This window comes from Accipiter gentilis, chromosome 19, assembly GCF_929443795.1.
Source record: "Accipiter gentilis chromosome 19, bAccGen1.1, whole genome shotgun sequence".
Taxonomy (NCBI): Eukaryota; Metazoa; Chordata; class Aves; order Accipitriformes; family Accipitridae; genus Astur; species Astur gentilis.
In genome coordinates this window covers 26,694,688-26,711,861 of record NC_064898.1, presented here as the reverse complement: position 1 = coordinate 26,711,861, position 17,174 = coordinate 26,694,688, and the positions used below count along the sequence as shown (strand labels likewise).

The 17,174-nt window shown below is 42.7% G+C and overlaps 1 protein-coding gene across 2 annotated transcripts in view; it reads left to right on the top strand.

Annotated features, from left to right (window-relative positions):
* Window positions 1-235: 235 nt before the first annotated feature.
* The window catches only part of FAM168A (family with sequence similarity 168 member A), a 202,143-nt gene continuing 185,204 nt past the window's right edge, over window positions 236-17,174 (top strand). For both annotated transcript variants that reach the window (XM_049822987.1, XM_049822986.1), the window contains exon 1: window positions 236-421. The gene's annotated coding sequence lies outside the window, so the exon portion shown is untranslated. The remainder of the gene's footprint in view (window positions 422-17,174) is intronic.

Sequence of the window (17,174 nt, the reverse complement as noted above, 5' to 3'; positions counted from 1 at the left end):
CAGCAGCCAGCGCGCCGGCACTCCACCTCCCAAGCTACACCTCGGCCGCCCGGGCCCTGTCTCCCACCCCGCCCGCCTCACGGACTACATTACCCAGCGTGCCCCGCGCAGAACGCCGGGCGCCTAGCCGCGGCGGCTGCGCGCGGGGCATGCCGGGAGCGGTAGTCCTTACCGCGGCTGTAACGGTCCCGCTGGTGGTACTCCCCCCCCCTCTCCACCGCTAACACCCCCCCCCCCCCCAACCTCCTCCGCCCGCCGCCGCCGCTGCCGCCCCCTTCCCCCACCGGCTGGCGGCTGCGGGCAGAGGCAGGAGCCGCGGAGAAGGCAGCGGGAGGAGGGGGAGAGCGCTGCCGCCGCCGCTGCTGCTGCTGCACCGGCAGAGGGGACGCCGCCGCCGCCGCCGCCGCCCGAGGAGCCGCAGGTGAGGGGGGGGGACACACGGACCCCGGAGAGCGGCCGCTGCCGGTGGGGGGGGGGGGGGTGGGTGTGTGTGTGAGGCGGAGGGTGACAGCGGGGGGAGCCGTGAGGGGACAGCGGGGGGGGGGGGCGTTTGGCTGCGAGCCCCCCCGGCGGAGGGGACAGGGCCGTGTGTGTGTGTGTGTGGAGCATCCTCTCAGGACGGGGCTTTGCGTGGGCCCCCCCCTTTGGTGGGTGAGGGTCACGCGTGGTAGAAGAAGAGCCCGAGCCGGTGGGAAAGGGGAGACCACCGCCCTGGGGAGGGCGAGACCCGGCCCCCAGAGCCTGTTGTTCGTCGTGTGCCCCCCCCCCCCAACCCGAAAGCCTGTTGTCCCCCCTCAGCCTTGGTGGCGGGGGGGTTCCCTTCAGCCCCCACGGGGAACGAGCGGGCTCGATGCCCTCAGGTTTGGGCGTGGGGGGCACAGCGGGGGGGGGGTTCACCTCACCAGTCGCTTTTTGGGGTGCTGCGGTGTCCCCCCCACCCCACCTGAGGAGGCACCAGCGCTGGGTCCAAGGCAAGTTTCACCTTCTGTTGGTGTGGAAGAAGAGAAATTGGGGCGAGCGGGGTTCAGGGGGGGATTTTCTTCGGCGTGTCCAGCTCTCGACCCTCAGGAGATGTCGGGGGGGGGGGGTTTGGGGGTGTGGGTGCACCCCAGAGATTTGGGGGGGGAGGGATGCTGTCGCTTCACAGTGTACCCACCGAAAAAATCGAGAGGGGCACGTGGGGACGACGACGAGGACGATGAAGACGACGTTGAGAGCGATATAAGGGAATATTAACGAGCCCGCCAGCAACTTTATGGGATGGGAAGGGCCGAGTTGCGGCCGTCTATCCCCTGTCCCGCTCCCTTTTGCGGGGGGTGTAAAAATGACCCAGGTTTGATGAGACGGGGGAATGCCGGCGCGCAACATCCATAGCCTGAAAGCAGAGAGCGCAAGGTTGTGAAATGTAAGGTGGCGTTATTTTTTCTGTCCGTATAAAATAGTATGTGCTATTCATTTTTATGAAAGGGGTGATTTTTTTTTTTTTTTGTTTTGGCAATAATTGCTTGAATACTTTGTTATTGGTGTTGTGGCTTTCAAGGCAATGAAGTCCGTCACTATATTGTGGGTTAATAATGCCCAAAAGGTGCTTAGCTTCAGTCCTTTATAGAAAACAGAGGAGCCTTGAAGTATGGAAATGAAATAAATATTCATTATCAAAAAAAGGTTTTGTACTGTGTTGGATTTTCGGGTGGATTCCCCCCCCCCCCCCCCCCCCACATCATGATGATAAGCTTTCAGGTTATGGCTTGTATTTCCATAGACTGAATTTCATTCAAAAGGCATTCATTTAGTGCTGAATACTGTCAAATGTAGAAAAATGAGCAGGTTGAGGTTTTTTTTTTTCCCCTCTCCTGGACAAAGGCATGTTGTATTAACCAGAAAGAAACCCCAAGTGATTTTATTTATGTTTTAATCAAAATATGATTTAAGATGCAGTGGTGTGTTTATTCTTGCCGTTAAATAGCGATGGAGGAAGCTAGAGCTTTTTTTTTTTTTTTTTTTAAAGGAATGTGAATGATGGAAACATCTTTAGGGAAACATTTTGCTGGACTTGATTGCATCAACCGCATTATTTCATGAAATGTTAACTGTGAAGTGGTTGTTGATTAGAACTCAAATTGAGGAGTGATGTTGAGCAATGTAAAGAAAAAGGAAATTAGTACAAGGAAGCCAAATGCTTATTTCTTTTTAGTTCTTTCTGATTTTAATTTTCAATTTTAACTGTTTAATGGATTCTCTTGACCTTTATGGTTGAGCCCATTAAAAAAAACCCCAACCAACAACTATGGTCTGAATATTTATTCTTCTAGATGCATGTCATCATTAAAAGGACTGATATCAGTTAGCAGTGTATTTTTTGGATGAAATATATATATTAAAACTGGTTAACTTTTCTTCTGGAAGTTACAAATATCAACTTACCTAGGTATGCATCTTAACTTTTTTTTTTTTTTTTTTAAACTAAAGTAAATATTTACATTTTCCAGAAGGAATCTCTCTCTCCCAAATGATGTGCTTATAGTGGCCTTTCATTTTAGTGAACGTGTGCTAAGTATTTCAGAGATTATTGTTCGGATGTATGGGCCTTTTTGTATACTCTTCAGTTGATTAAAATTCCTGGCTGTTAGTAAAGACACACTTTTTTTGAGATGTAGATATATAGCCCTTCTCCTTTGGAACAAAGGGATGGGAAGCAAAATGACTGCATGCCATGAAGGTGTTTTGAGTTTGTTCAGTAATGGGAAATATTGCTTGGAGTGAGAAACCTGAATGATACACCCATATTGTGTCAAAATTAATGTGAAATAACTATGGGATATGGTCATTTAGGGAGAACATATTGTAGAGATCCTTTCTGATCTTAGGTGATATTCATCTGTCAAATTCAATGATTAGTCTGCATTGCAGGAGGTGAACTAGTTAGGGATTTTTAAAAACGCTCTTTGCAGTTGAGTTTTTATGCTCCCCTGTATCAGTAACCCACCATGCGGATAACAGGCAAAAACAGGAAAGAAAGGTGATACTGCTCCTGGTGCTCCTGAAAACGTTTCTCGGGCAAGGGAAAATGCTTTGGAGAAGCATTTCTGCGAAAGGCCTTCAGTACCTCAACTGAAAGCATAATCACAATGATAATTAAATTGAGTCTAAATTTCATTATCTGATCTGTCTAGAAGAGCTTGTGAACCTCACTTTGGAGACGTAGGTGCAAATGCAGCCACTTTAGGCAAGGGAAGCGTGTGTTTAATCCAGGTTAGTGTCCGCTTTTGGTTAAGTTTTCAAAGGCGATCACCGTGAGGTTGGCACTGATCTCCTGTTCTGAGAAGTGGGACATTCGCAGCTGGGATGGAGCTCCTGGGTCACCAAGTCCTACCCGCCGCCAAAGCCAGAAACCGTGGCACAAGCATAATTCAATCTTATTTTAAACCCAGGTGTTTTTCTGCTGCTGCCTGTGGCAGAAGAGCATTTCAGACCTTTATCCTCTGGTAGTTAGAAACCTCCACATTTCCACGCAGGAGCTCTCCGCCGATTTCCAGCTCTCAAGTGGCTGGTAGCAGTTGATGAAGCTGTCAAAAGGGAAATACAACTTTTATATCTTCCTTTCTGAGCTCACTCTTTCCTTCAGTCCGGATTATGATCTTCATTTGTCTTCCAGTCATGCCTTTTGGGCTTGATTGTATCTGCAGAGGCCCCCGATTTCCCTTTCCGCAGCACAAGTGCTCCGTGTACTTTCTGTTTCCTCTGCAATTCATAAAGTCTCTCCTTAAACCGCGGCGTTCTTAACTGCGCGTCTCGGTCCCGAATTAGCTCCCCTCGCCCTCGCTGACGTGCGGCCGGCCGGCGCTCCGCTCGGCTGGCTTTTCCTCGGGCGGCTGTGGATGGTCGCGCGCCGTCTCCCTTCGCCGTGGAGGTGGTCGGGCTGACCCTTGTCACGAGGCGAGAGACGTGCGATGTCCTGCCAATCTCCTCCTCCCAACGCTCGTACGACAAAGAAGTATTTGAAGCATCCCCTGGAAAACCGTGTTATTAGCCAGCGTGCTCGGGGAGGAGTGACTCTTGCATCGCTTTCAAAGTGCAAACGAGGTGATTTTTCTACAGTGCCGCCTTTGATTTATTTGCGGGTGAGATCGTGTGTCTGAGAAGAAGCTGGCTGTGAAGGAGAGGTTCGTAACTATTCGCGTTGGTCTCGTTTCTTAATGTACCGTGATCTTTCTAATCAATCAGACTCAATTGTGTTGCTTAAAACCTGTAAGTCATCACCTTCAGTCCATAGAAATATTCGATCCAAAATGACTGAATGAGAAAAGTGTTCTCGTTATATTCTACAGTATTTTTCCAAACTACGTAAACAGCATCTTTTTGCTGATTTCAAATGCAAATCGATTAGTCCCGTCTGATGTTACTGGATTCTCGTATGCTGTTGCGTGTCTCTTCAATAAGTAGATGAAGATTTTTGTTTCAGTGACAATAAATAAAATCCACCTATCTATTTTTTGCCTGTTGATGGTCTTTTAACTCTTGGAATTAAAAAATACTGGCTCCTAATCTTTCACTTTTTACAACTGGGAATAAATTTTCAAGAATTATTTCCGTGTGACTCAACTACCTGCCACTCGAACAGATGCAGTTCTCCAGAGGTGTCTAAATTGTGTTACCTTTTTGTTCCTTCCCCTCCACTGAATCATTCTGTTCCTATTTTTGTGTTTAAAACATTGATATCACTAAATATGAGAGGAAAATGTCAGTGGCAGTGCTATGTTTGTTTATGCAAATTCACGTAAACTCGGTTTCTTGAGGAAGTAAGGATGATGTGATTGCACTGTCTGCCTGCCCACCAGTAGTTCTGCACTCCCTTTGCACTTTGATCCAGATTTCAAAGGGCTGTAGACGTAGAAGACAATCTAGCTTTATCTTCTTTTTTAAGTTTTGAGAAAGTTGACTGCTGGGTTGAGGGGGAGAGAATAAAATCGGTGCTTCTACCCAGGGAACAGAACTTATGACAGTTCCCCTTACTTTTCTAGGAGACAGCATCTCACTGGCTGGTTGGGACACATGCAGGTGGAGCCCATGTCATCCTTTACCCAACCAAGAGATAGGGGCTGTGGGAGGGAGTTTGGGAGAAGTTTTGAGCAGGTGAGGGAAGAGTTTGGAAGTATTATGTGGGTGGTGGTTGATGGCCTTCACGTAAAAATCAATAGGAAGTAGGTGCTTGTTTGTCTTGCAGGTTTTGGAATAACATCTATAGGGTATATATTTTGTGTTGTTGTGCTTTGCTTTGTTGGGTGGATAATCTTGAGGTAGGATTTTATGTTTATTTACATGTTGGTTTGAATTGGTAACAACAGAAAGAGTTGTGAATTTTCAGGGTTTTTTTTTGTTGAGAGGCAGGTGCACTTTGTGATGGGTGTCTGAAGCAAGAATCCCAGACCCATAATTAAGATGCTAGTCAGGGAAGATCCAGCTCGTAAGGTATATCCAGCATTTGCAGATCTTCTGAAATTTGTGGAAGCTTTTGAGTATGAAGCAGCTTTTGAGAACCAGGCCGTTTTTGGTTTTTTTTTTTTTTTTTTTTTTGGTCTTGGGCACCAAACAGGAACATGAATACACAGGTCTGAGTAATTTCCAGATAGGTTTTTAATATATAACTTCACTCAAATATGAGCATTTTTTTATTTATGTATTTTTCTAAATCTCTTTCTCACTGCCTCTCAGTCTGAAAGCAGATGATGTGGTTCATCATGCTGGTATTGAAGTAAACTTTATATTTCTTTCCTCTTTCCTGCTGGAACCCTGTAGGGAAGTGATGATGATGACATTCATGGCATAATACTTTATTTTTCAAAGAACTCTATAGGGAATGAGGTTCTGTTGAGGAAGACGGAGACATGTTGGTTTCCTCACAGTGTGAGTGGGACTTGAATAATTTTTAAAAAGTTCTTCTGAGCTTTGTTTACGATGGATGTGCTGAAAAACCTGAGCTCTGTAAAGGAATTTCAAGTGACTGTGTGCGTTCTGGGAGGAAAAATGCTGGCCCGTTGACGCTCTCCAGCAAACCATTTAAGAGGTTATTGTCATAGGATTTGTAAAAGCTGGAAAAACACGTTTCCGTCCTCTGTTGGAGATGCTGTTTTGTATTTGGCTGTACTTTTCCCTGTCTTTCCTTCCTTTCCTTGAGTGAAATGGTCAGGTGGAAAACTGGAAGGTGGGAAAATTAAAAGGCAGAGCAGAAAAATTGGGTTTATCATAGCTTTCATACAATAACTTTCTCAATAGGAAGATTAATGCTGAAGTGTATTTGTAGGCTGAACATTTTTGCCTTCCTTGTCTTAGCAAGGGTTAGAGATTTAGGAGGATTATTGAAGACAAGCTTAGAGTATTTTATGAGAGAAAAAATACTAAACTGGCAGAAGAAGAATAGATGCCATCGTGCCTGCTAGACATGTCTAATTCTTTGATAAAATGGATAAAGATTGCAGACTGCAGCAAAAGTTAGAATAAACCATAACATTTTGGGTTCTGCAGCGTTTTTTTTCTTGCTTCTAATTTGCTGTAGAATTTAATAAAAAAGATCTGCCTCTTTTATGGCATCAGACTCTTTAGTTTATCTGCCACGAATTAAAGCACAGTGTTTGGGCTTTTGCTTTCTTTGGTGTTAGATACCCAACTCTCTGAATTTGATAACAAGTGGGTTTTATCCTTTTGATGTTGGAAATCCGTCCTGAAGACTAGTGAGAAGTTTTGAGCACAGTCTGCTTTTTCCCCATTTTCCTTTCAGTTCTTTATACTTGAATTTGTAGGCAATGACAACTTGCTTTTTTAATGGACAAGGGGGTTTACGTGGTTATTCATAACAAACTCCTAAGACTCTTCACAGTCCCAACAGATGAGTCTGTTCCTGTTCTCTGGGTCATCCTGTTCAATGTAAGATTTTGGACTTGATGGCATTCTGTGTGTACATATGTGTGTGTGTACATATGTGTGTGTGTACACATATGTATTTTACATAGGAGACACCTTGTTTTGTTTTATTGACAAGACGGAGCTGGAGGTGATCTCTGGAATACGACTTGTTTCAATGTTCCTAGATGGGTACTACTCGGCTTGACCTGTTTCTAGAGATACTTGGCCCTGACTGAAGGAAGTCTCCAAGCATGTTTGATCTTCTCCTGCCATTTAGGTGGACTAAGTAAGATCGCTCATTACAGTTGCTGATGATTTTTCAACCAAGATGAATGTAGTGTCTATACGGACAGGCAGGCTCTAAGGACTTGTCCCTGTTGAAAAGTATTTTGAATTGAGCATTTAAAGTGCAATTACTTTGGAATAGGTCCCCATATGAACATTTATGCTGTAGTAGTTTATTCTGCAAATAATTTTCTTCAGTTTCCGGTGTATGTCATCACTTAATGAGACATTTAATGGCTTTTGCAAAAACTAAGGCATTACACACATTTTTCAGGTTCAATGTTGTGTGGTATAGGCAGCTAGAATAAGGTTTCCATTTGGCCTTGTGGTATTTTGGAGGAGGAAATCAGACTTGTCTTACACGTCCTCTACACTTGTCCTAGAGCGGCCAGTGCTGTATTCAGAGGGTGGTCACTTGGCCATGAGAACAGGGTCACCCGAACGCTCTCCTGACAGTCATCCTTGCCTCTTACCATGATGCAAGTGAGAGGTAAAACCAGTGCAAGGAAAATTGGTTAAAGCTCAAGTCTGCTCTTGATTTGACTTACATTCACAACAGAGTTTTTGAGGTCTTAAAATGCAGTGCAATAAATCTGAGAAATTGTTTCTTTTTCTTTACTGTAGCATCGGAATCCCAGCTGCTACACGTTCCTGGGTAGCTGAGTCTTCTGAATATGGACTGATCTCATTTGGAAGCTCAATAAAATATTTCTTTCCATAAGAATTTTTTCACTGTCCATATATAAAACACAGGCACACAAATCGAAGTTGTAGAAAAGATATTTGGTTTGAGTTGGCTACTTCTGTGGTAGTAGACTTATGTTTTGGGCTCAATAGATAAATGTGGTGTCACATCTGTTCTCATCTGAGTTTTAGCTTTTCTTTCTTAATTCCTGGAGTTTGATTTTACGTATGTGTTTGTTAGTGTTACCATCAATAAATAATGTCTTAAATTGCTTTAGGCTTTGTAAAATGATCTTGGAATGGTTTATGGCAGATTGGTGTTACCTAGAGTTTTTGCTGGTTTGTGAATCAAAGCCCTCATTTTATGTTACAAACAACTTTTGAAGAAAAGGCATAAAACCCTCAGAGTTCTTGGTTGCTTTTGGATTGCCATTTAGCAAAGTGTCCAGCACAAAGCATGTTGTTCTCTCCCTCTCTTCTGCAACACCACTGTGAAGGTGTTCCAAGAGATGACCCTTTTTCTTTCTGATGCTGACTCTACCACAGTGACCGGCAGTTGTATATATACCATTAAGGCTGCTTCTGTCCAAGATTCTTGGAAGGTCTTTGCAGACCTTCCTGGGTTAAGCCTTGCAAGATCCTTGTGCGTAGATGTACCATCTCTGTTTTTACCACAGAAAAATGGAGCCTGGAGGTTTCCAGCTGCCATTGCACAGCAAGGTTGGGTCAGATGCTGTGCTGCTTCTCCCTTTGGAGAGTCCAGGAGATGGATTTGATTTGCTTTGTGTGCTGTCGGGATGTGCTCAGATGCTATGTTTGTGGCTTTCGGTATGGACTTAGAAGAGAGTTCCTAGAGCTTAAATCTTAATGAGTCTGACCTCCTCAAAACCACAGATCCTTAGATCTTACCTGGAAAAGGAGCCTAATGACTATTTATTTTGGGCTACTGTTTACCTTCTACCAGGACAGTCAGTCTTAGTTTGAAGATCTCAAGTCACAAAGAATGTGCCACTTCTCTTGACATATTTTCAGCAATGAATTACCCTCTCTGATTAAAAAAATGAGGTCTAATTTGAATTAGTTTCAAACTATTGCTTCCAAAAGCCTTTTCTTGGCTAAATTAAAAGGTCCTTTGATATCTGATAACTTTTCCTGTTGGAGGGAACTTGTAATTCCATAACCGAGTGGTCTTTCAGCTTTTATTTTGAGTAAGTTAAACGTGTGGCATTGAGCTGGGAAGTGTTGGGCAGTTTCTTGCCTGACAGTACCTCAGACTGTGTTTCAGGGTCTCTGGCTTTCAGATTTTGTTTTCTGGATGTAGTACCTTGCATTTGGTTGTATTGAAATCTACTTTGAGTGGCCTTTGCAGTCCGAATTGTTGTGTCTGGTTGGCCTGTCCTCTTCATCTGTCATCCAGAGGACCATTCACAGATCTTGTCTGTGATTATATTAATTTTCAGAGCTACAGTGGACTTCTTGAACCATACCAGGCTCTGTATGAAGCCCAGCAGAACCCTACTACAGCTAACTTTGTTGACAGCAATTTTCCGTGGATGAGTGCTTTTAGTCATCCGTCAGTTGGCCAACTCAAAATCCATTTAGCTGCTTTGTTGACATAGTAGAGTGGTAATTTTTTAATCAAGATGTCATGCTCAACAAAAGTTTGCCTGTTACATTGCAGCAGTTACCTTTATCAATCTGATTTTGAATCTCATCTAAGAAGGAAATCAGCTTTGTTTGACAAGGCCTATTTTCCATAACACTGTGTTGACTGTTGTTAATTTTGTTCCTGTCCTTTTTAAGTCTAGATCAAGTCTGATTGAGTTTTCCCTTATTTTGTCCAGAGCCGATGTCTGGCTGATTGATAGTTACTTGAGTCATCTTTTTGCCCTGATGTTGTCATGTTAGAAATATTTGTCTTCCAAATTTTCTCCTGCATTCCAAAAAATATTGGAATTGAAGCCTCAGGGTCTCAGAAATGTTGGGACTCTTTGGAGGACTCTTTGAGGACTCTCTAGTTCAACAGCCTGGTCCTCTAAGGCACCTTCTCTTATTGTAATGCAGAGCTGCTAGAGAGCTCGGGAGAGTCTCCAGTCCATTCCCCTCCTTGGGGCAAGATAAAGTGTATGTAGCGCATCCCTGACAAATATGTTCCTAATTTTTCCTTAAAATCTTCCAGTTTAGGAGGTACCCAGCCTCCTTAGGTAGCTGGTAGTGGGTGATTAACCAATTTAGTTAAAAGCTTTTCCCATATCTTATTTCTCTGTCAAATTAAGACACTTTGCTTCACTCCAGAGGATGTGCAAAATAACCCATCCTCTTGTCTCCGTTGTCGCTGACGGGAGCGTGTTACATTCTCCTTCAGTTTTCTTTCCTCTAGGCTGAACAAGGTCCTTTAATCTGTTCTCATGGATCATATTGTTTCCAAATCTCTTTATTATTTTTTGCAGCCTTCCTCTGTACTCTGATGTACTTACTTCTCTCCGAACATGGGCTCGGTACTCTGTGGCCTTGTCAGCATTGTATAAAATGAAGTAATGCTATTTTCCACGTGGCACTCTATTAAAACAATCTGAATTGCCTTCCCCCCCACCGCCCCCTCCAAATCCATTGTATTGTTGACTTATATTCATTTGTGATCCAATATACCCTCTAGGTTATTTTCTCTCGTCCAGCAGCCTAGCTAGTTATTCTTTTCCTGCACAGCGTATGCTGCTCTTGCACTTGTCTTTATTGAGTTTCACCAGGCTATTTTGCTTTGACACAATTTGATCTTGACACATCTGTGTTGCTTCATGTTTTGCTTTATCCTGTAGTTGCTTATTATATAGGTTGCTTAATAATTTTTCTAGTATATTCCCACTGATTGCAAGGGCAGTGAAATATCTAGTTTGCTTTAGAAGCTTTTCCAAACTCTGCTCTGTAGCTATTTCCTTTTTGATCCCAAAAGCACTTTGAAACTTTGTGAGTGAATATAAGTGGATCATCTATATGCAAATTCCTTAATTTTTCCTCTGCTAAGTTATATTTGAGAAAAATCAACATCTTAAGTGATGCCTGTTTTCATTATGTTGATATTTCATTAAGATGATAACTAAAAAGTACAAACATCATACAAGTTAAAATCAATTATTTAAATCAAGGCATTCTTCAATCTTGATTGAATTACTAGACTTAGATATATTTAAATGCGAGTCTGTTCTTTTTCTCCTCTGTCAAGACTTACAGTCCAGTGATTACTGCAGCTTTATTGGTTGTAATGAGGTCCAAAATAGTTACTTTGGGTTATAAATTGTCAACTAGCATTTTGGGAAACTAATCCCTTGTAATTACTTGCTGCATGAGAGTTTCTGTACCCGTCCTGTCTCTTCCATAACCCCACATCTTTTTTTTCCCCCTTCATGTGCCTATGGAGTCACGTACCCTGCTCCCTGCCTCGGTTCTTCCCAGAACCTCCTCCTGGGCTTCACCCACTAAAACACACCGAGTTACTGCCAAGCTGCCATGGAAATTCAGTTCTTCTGCAGTCCTGATAACTGTCAAATAGGTGACAGTTCTCCCTCTTTGTAGGGGTACGTTGCAGCCATCGCATCCCTTTCGTATCTGAACACCGTCGAGCTAATAATTTTGAAGTCCAGTCACATGCTCATCGCATCAGGTTTCATTTTTTTTCTTATTGCCGGTCAGGATTTTATTTGTTCCTGTTTGTTACTTAGACTCCTTGCATCCATATATAGCAACAGAAAATTCATTTTCTTTATGGACGCTCTTGTCTGACTTTGAACCTCATTTCCCCTTCTAAGTGTCCTTCTCTTGTGTTTAGCTTATTCCTTTCCTGGATGCATCAGCAGTTTCATCTGGGAAGGTGTCTTATTAGTTGGAAAGATGCTGGCTCTGCAATTCATGATCTCTCTGTTCCCTGCAATATTGTTCCATCACTCAAATCCAAATATTCTCATCAGTCGTGCAGCCTTGTTCAGTTCGATGACCTTTTTTTGCCTTCTCTTGCATCTAGTACTGGATGCGTGTTTTAGCTCAGGGATCAACAACCTGTGGATGTGCAATCAGACTATGAATGGAGTGTGGGGCTAATAGCATTGGCATTTTGAGGCACTCATTTGCAAGAGGCAGCAGGTTGCAATTTCTGACTCTCCCTGAGCTATATGCTCAGTAAAAGTCGCTGCCTTGCGTAAAAGCAAGATACCATCGACTAGCAGATTCCTGTCTGTTCGAGAGGCAGCTTCTACCAGATCCAGCTAGGTTTCTCTTAGCACACTCGAGCATGGGGAAGAAAAAGCCTGGCATGACACCATAAAAAGATTGCCAAACCTTGACTTAGACTTTCCTTTTCAGTTCTTTTCCAGGACCCCTGAAATCTTTTCTCATCTGCTTAGTTCCAGCTGATGCTGAGTTGCAGCTCCCGGTGTGCATGGTTGCTTCTTTTGACCAGAGTGATTAGCCAATATTTGTGATTGTCTGTTGAAAGAAGAAATTGATGACAGCCAGGTATTTCTCAGAGGCAATCGTGCTGATTCACAGAGCATGTTTGCAGAGGCTGGTTTTTCCGAACGCAGTCTGAAGCAAACAGCAGGAGACCATTTTGCTCAGTATTCCAAGGTAATTTTTTCCTGCCAGCACTAAATACATGTGTGCCCGCACGCACACGTACTCACGTGGAGAGTTTTTCTGTGACTTACACCATGGGTGTTTCTCTGGCTGTCCTTGACTTTCTCGTGTGTTCCTGATGCTCTTCCCTGACGTTTCTGGCTCTGTCAGTAGGCTCGACAGTGTGTGTATTCTCTCCTGTTCTCTGCGGTTTACATAGTTTCCCCTTCTACCAAAACAAAGCTTGATGCTCTGTGTTTGTGTTCAGCCCTCGGGAAGCTTTTTTTACTCATATGTGTTTAGGCCAGTCTGTGGCCAGCCTTGCTGGCTTTATCCTTTTCATCCAAAATTCCATGTAACAGAATCGTCTGCAATGGAGATTTTTTGGATGAATTCGTAATCTGGTTCAGCCTTATGCTTTCACTTCAGGGGACATCTCTGTGCCAGAGAACCCGAATCTCCAAGCTTTCTTTTTGTGGCCGGTATTTTGCTAGTGATGACTGATGATCTCATGGTCAGACTGTGGGAAACGAGCATCCAGTTCTTTCCATGCCCACAGTTTCCCTCTAGTTCACAAACTGTGTAAGCAGTCCCTTGGTTTCCCATTCGGAATATGGCAGAAAGGGTTGGTAATGCTTGTACTTCCCAAGATAGATAAATGAAACATTAGGAGATGCCACAGTGATGACTACCCCCCCCCCCCCGCTTCTCCAGCACATGAAAGAATGAAAAGGTTGTTGACCCTGTGCTCATGGTCGCCTGCTTGGGTTACAGGGTCACCTGGTTGGGTTCCTTCATTGTGCCCTTTTAAGTTTTGTACAGGTTTCAAAGTGGCAGCAAATTATTCCACTTACATGGAAATGGCTCTCAAAGAAAGTGCGTAACATCAGTGCTGCAGAGACTGTTCTGGTGTCTTACTCGTTTCGGTTTACAATTCAGGCTGGTGCCTTTGATCTGTGAAACTCTTGATTTGAATCTTATCTCCTTGTGAGACCTCTTTCCCCAGGACTGTGCTGGCAGTCAGGATTAGCTGGGCTTTACTTCGTTAACAATCTTGTTTTTAAATCTGAGAGGACTTCAGCAGAGTTTTCTCCTGGGGCAGGGGTGGCATTGATTCTGGAATATGTCTGTCTTGGTGTTATCAGGATTTTCTGGCTATCGAGATAAGCTGCGGGGCTTACGGATCACTGAGGTTTTTTTCCTACAGTGGCAACTGGTGGAAGTTGTATGTGTCTTCAGTACTTTTAGGTTTTATTTGACCTTCTTACGATTTTACCTTTTATTATTATTTCATATTTCTTGCTTTTTATGTGTGTTTACATTACCAAAAGATAGTGGGAACGACATTGGGGAAGACAGTCCCTTATTCTTTGGCTTTTGGTTTCTGCCTGCCCTCCTGAGGTGCTGGCAGGGTACCAGAAACATGGGCTGTCCTGAGGAAGGAGAAAACGGACTTGCTCAGTTAAGTTCTAGAAGCAGGAAATCTTTGTCTTCAAAGTTTGTAACTTGTTCTGATTTAAAAAGAAAATAAAGTGGGAAAATCTTAAGGACCAATGCAGGAACACACATTTTCTGTGCCTTGACAAGTTTCGAAACTGCTTCACTGTCAGAGTTAATAAATGTGAACTTTTGCAGGTGTCAGATCTGTGGCTCTGTATAAGCGTGGGCTGTTCTGGAGTGAGGTCACTCATCTAGAAAGTTTTGAATTATGCCCATTACTGTTACTTCTGGCTATGGCACATCCATAGAAAGAAAAACATAAATCAGTACCACCCAGTGGACATAAGATACTAATTTTCTTACTAGCAGCCATATAACTTCTCAAGCAATGACTGCTACCTGAAGGGCTAACTGTAAATTCTTGTTGATGCTAAAACAACCTTGTTGATGCTAAAAGGTACAACCCCAAACTCTGAGATACTGCAGTGCAAAATAAACTCAAATACAAAGGGACTCTTTGCTGCCATCTGTATCTACGTCTCAGCAGAATAAGAATTGTGATTATATTTCATGACTGCAAATTCCTGAAGCGCTGGCACCCAAATCCAGAAATCCTGACACTGTTCTTTGAAGACAAGAAGTTTTGTGTAGGTGTCTTGCAGTAATTTTAGCTCGTTCCCTTGATACAGCACATATCCTCTCTGAACTAAGGCTTTTGCTTTCCTCCAGATGTAAAATACAGCATGCTCTAAAGGCTCTTCTGGTAGCCAAGTATCAGGAGATAGTATTTTGATGATAGAGTATTTAGACTACATACTAAAAACACCTCAAGTACTTTTATGGCTTCCTTCTCAGACCATCTGAGCCACTTACAAACTGTAGTTAACATAAGAGTGCTTTTAGAGGTAGAGTGTCATTTACCCCAGTTCCCCATCTGTAAAATGTGCATCAGATGGGCTGAGAACCTAGTTTTGTCGCTGGTTTAGGTGGGTGCAAGTCCTCAGTGTTGCAAAAGATGTAGTTCTGCCCTCCCTCCTGCCACGCTCTTTAACGTCCCTTGTGCTAAAGGCATCGTTTCATGAGATACTGATGGGACCAATATACCAACACCTTCTGCTTGGAGCTGCCCACCTGGTGTGAACTTGTACTTGGGAACACATGGCCAAGGAGAAGGGAGGAAAGGTGAGACCACATCTTCTGGTAAAACCATGAGTTTATTGACTGAAATGACCTTAAATTTGGCTTCAGGAACTAAACCAGCATCCTCAGGGTGTACTCCTACCATGAGTTTGAGGAAGGGGACTGACCACCTTGCTACGCCATCTGTGATGCTTGACTGACTGCGCGGTGAGCTGATTCAGTGCACTGAACTGGCAGGAGAATAACCTACAGGAAAGCCTTGCAAATAATCTACACAAAAACCTTGCAAATAACCAAGACAAACATTGCAAAGCATAAATTGGTAGGGGAAGAATAAGCTCAGGGATAATGTCTGGCATCTTCTGGGGCTTCTAGCAGGAGAACTCCCTTTAATTTTTTTTTTTAAATTTATAGCAATGCAGTGTTTCTTTTGCTGGCTAAAGAAGGTGGGCAGTGGCAGCTGACTTGATCTTGTTGTACACCTAGGGGTCTTGACATTTAGTAAAAAGGGAGCAGGAAAAAATCAGAGATTACGTTTACTTAAGATGTGTTCTCAAGACGAAACACGGATGCTTTGTTGGAGATCAGTAGACTCAGCAAATCTTTTTATATTGAAATAATTTAATGGGAGTATCCATTTTAAGATTATTGGGGGGTATCCAGAGCCTATTCCTGGTACTGAGAGCGGAAATCTGTTTTAATTGGAGCAGCTTTCTGGGAGCCACGCTTCCTGCCAGAGTGGTAACAGTAAGAACGATCAGTAGCCTGAGAGATGATAAAAACCCCAGGCATTTTACATCCATTTCAAGTAGCCTGGGTGCAGTAAGAAACAGAACAAAAATTGGGCAGCACTTGCAAAAACAGAGGCTCTGTGTAGGGGATTCAGAGACTATATACTAAACCTCCCTGAAAAGTACCTGAATCAATGGGGACATAGTTCCTGGGTTCACCTTTTGTGTTTGTTTTATTGAATATCTCATACTTAGAGAGGGGATAAGAATCCACTGCTGCCACAAATAGGACTTGAGATTTCTTTGTTACTTATGTATAATTAACCCTGATGATCTCTTCCTGATTTGGTTCATTTCTGTATTTGTAGGCAACATACAAGAGCGAAGAAACAAAACCAATTAAAACTAGGAAAAGAAGACAAAATGTTATCAGATAACCCAGGGAAGTTAGATAGCTGGAAGCCTTTAAAAATAGGTTTTTGAAGATAACTGTATCCCTCTAATTTCAGAAGAAAAAAGTGTGCAGGTACCTTATTTTTAAACCAGTTCTGTTTTCTGGAATGTCTGGAAAATTGAGCTTAACCATTAAAAGTGCTGCTCCTTCAGCATTTAGTCTTAGAAGTTTTTGTTTACAGGGACAATTTATTCCTGTTTGACAGTGTGACTGTAATACACATTAGTAACAAAACCTCAGAATTTTGTTCTCGCATACTAAACTGAACAGTAAAATGAAAATACTATATTCAAAAATAAATTTCAGATAATTTGGGATGATGGACGTGAAAACCTCTCTGCTATAAACGTATGTTTGTTGCTACAGCAGGAAAGACTGTGCTGTAATCTTAATTTTCATACCCTAATTATAGTTTGAGTCCTCCTAAAATTTACCTCTAATTCTAAGTTTCCTTAAATTAATTGTTTTTAGAGTGATTGCTCTATCTATCTCTGATGTATCTGACCAGAAGCAGCTGATTTTTATCTTAACGCTGATTTTCATCTGGGTGTCTTAAAGGCAACAAAAGTGCAATACATTTTTATTTTCTGAAACTGCAGCTGTTTGAAGTGTCATGTAATGACTCATTAGTGAAGTGATATAGCAGAGTCACACATTCTTGGACAAAAAGCATATTATGGTTTAGCAAAGGATAAACTGAAATTTGTGGAGAATGCTCTAATTCTCTTTTTCTCTTTGGAAATCTTGAATGCACTGTATTTTAAATATATTTTTCACATTTGGTAGGAGAATCAGTACAGTAAAATAAACCTGTACTAATGCATGCTGTTATGACACAGATGGTTAGTACAGGCATGTAGCAGTATGTTCTCTGGTTTTTTGGGGACCCTTTTAGCAGAACACAAAGGGAGCAGTAAGATGGAGATCCATAGTGC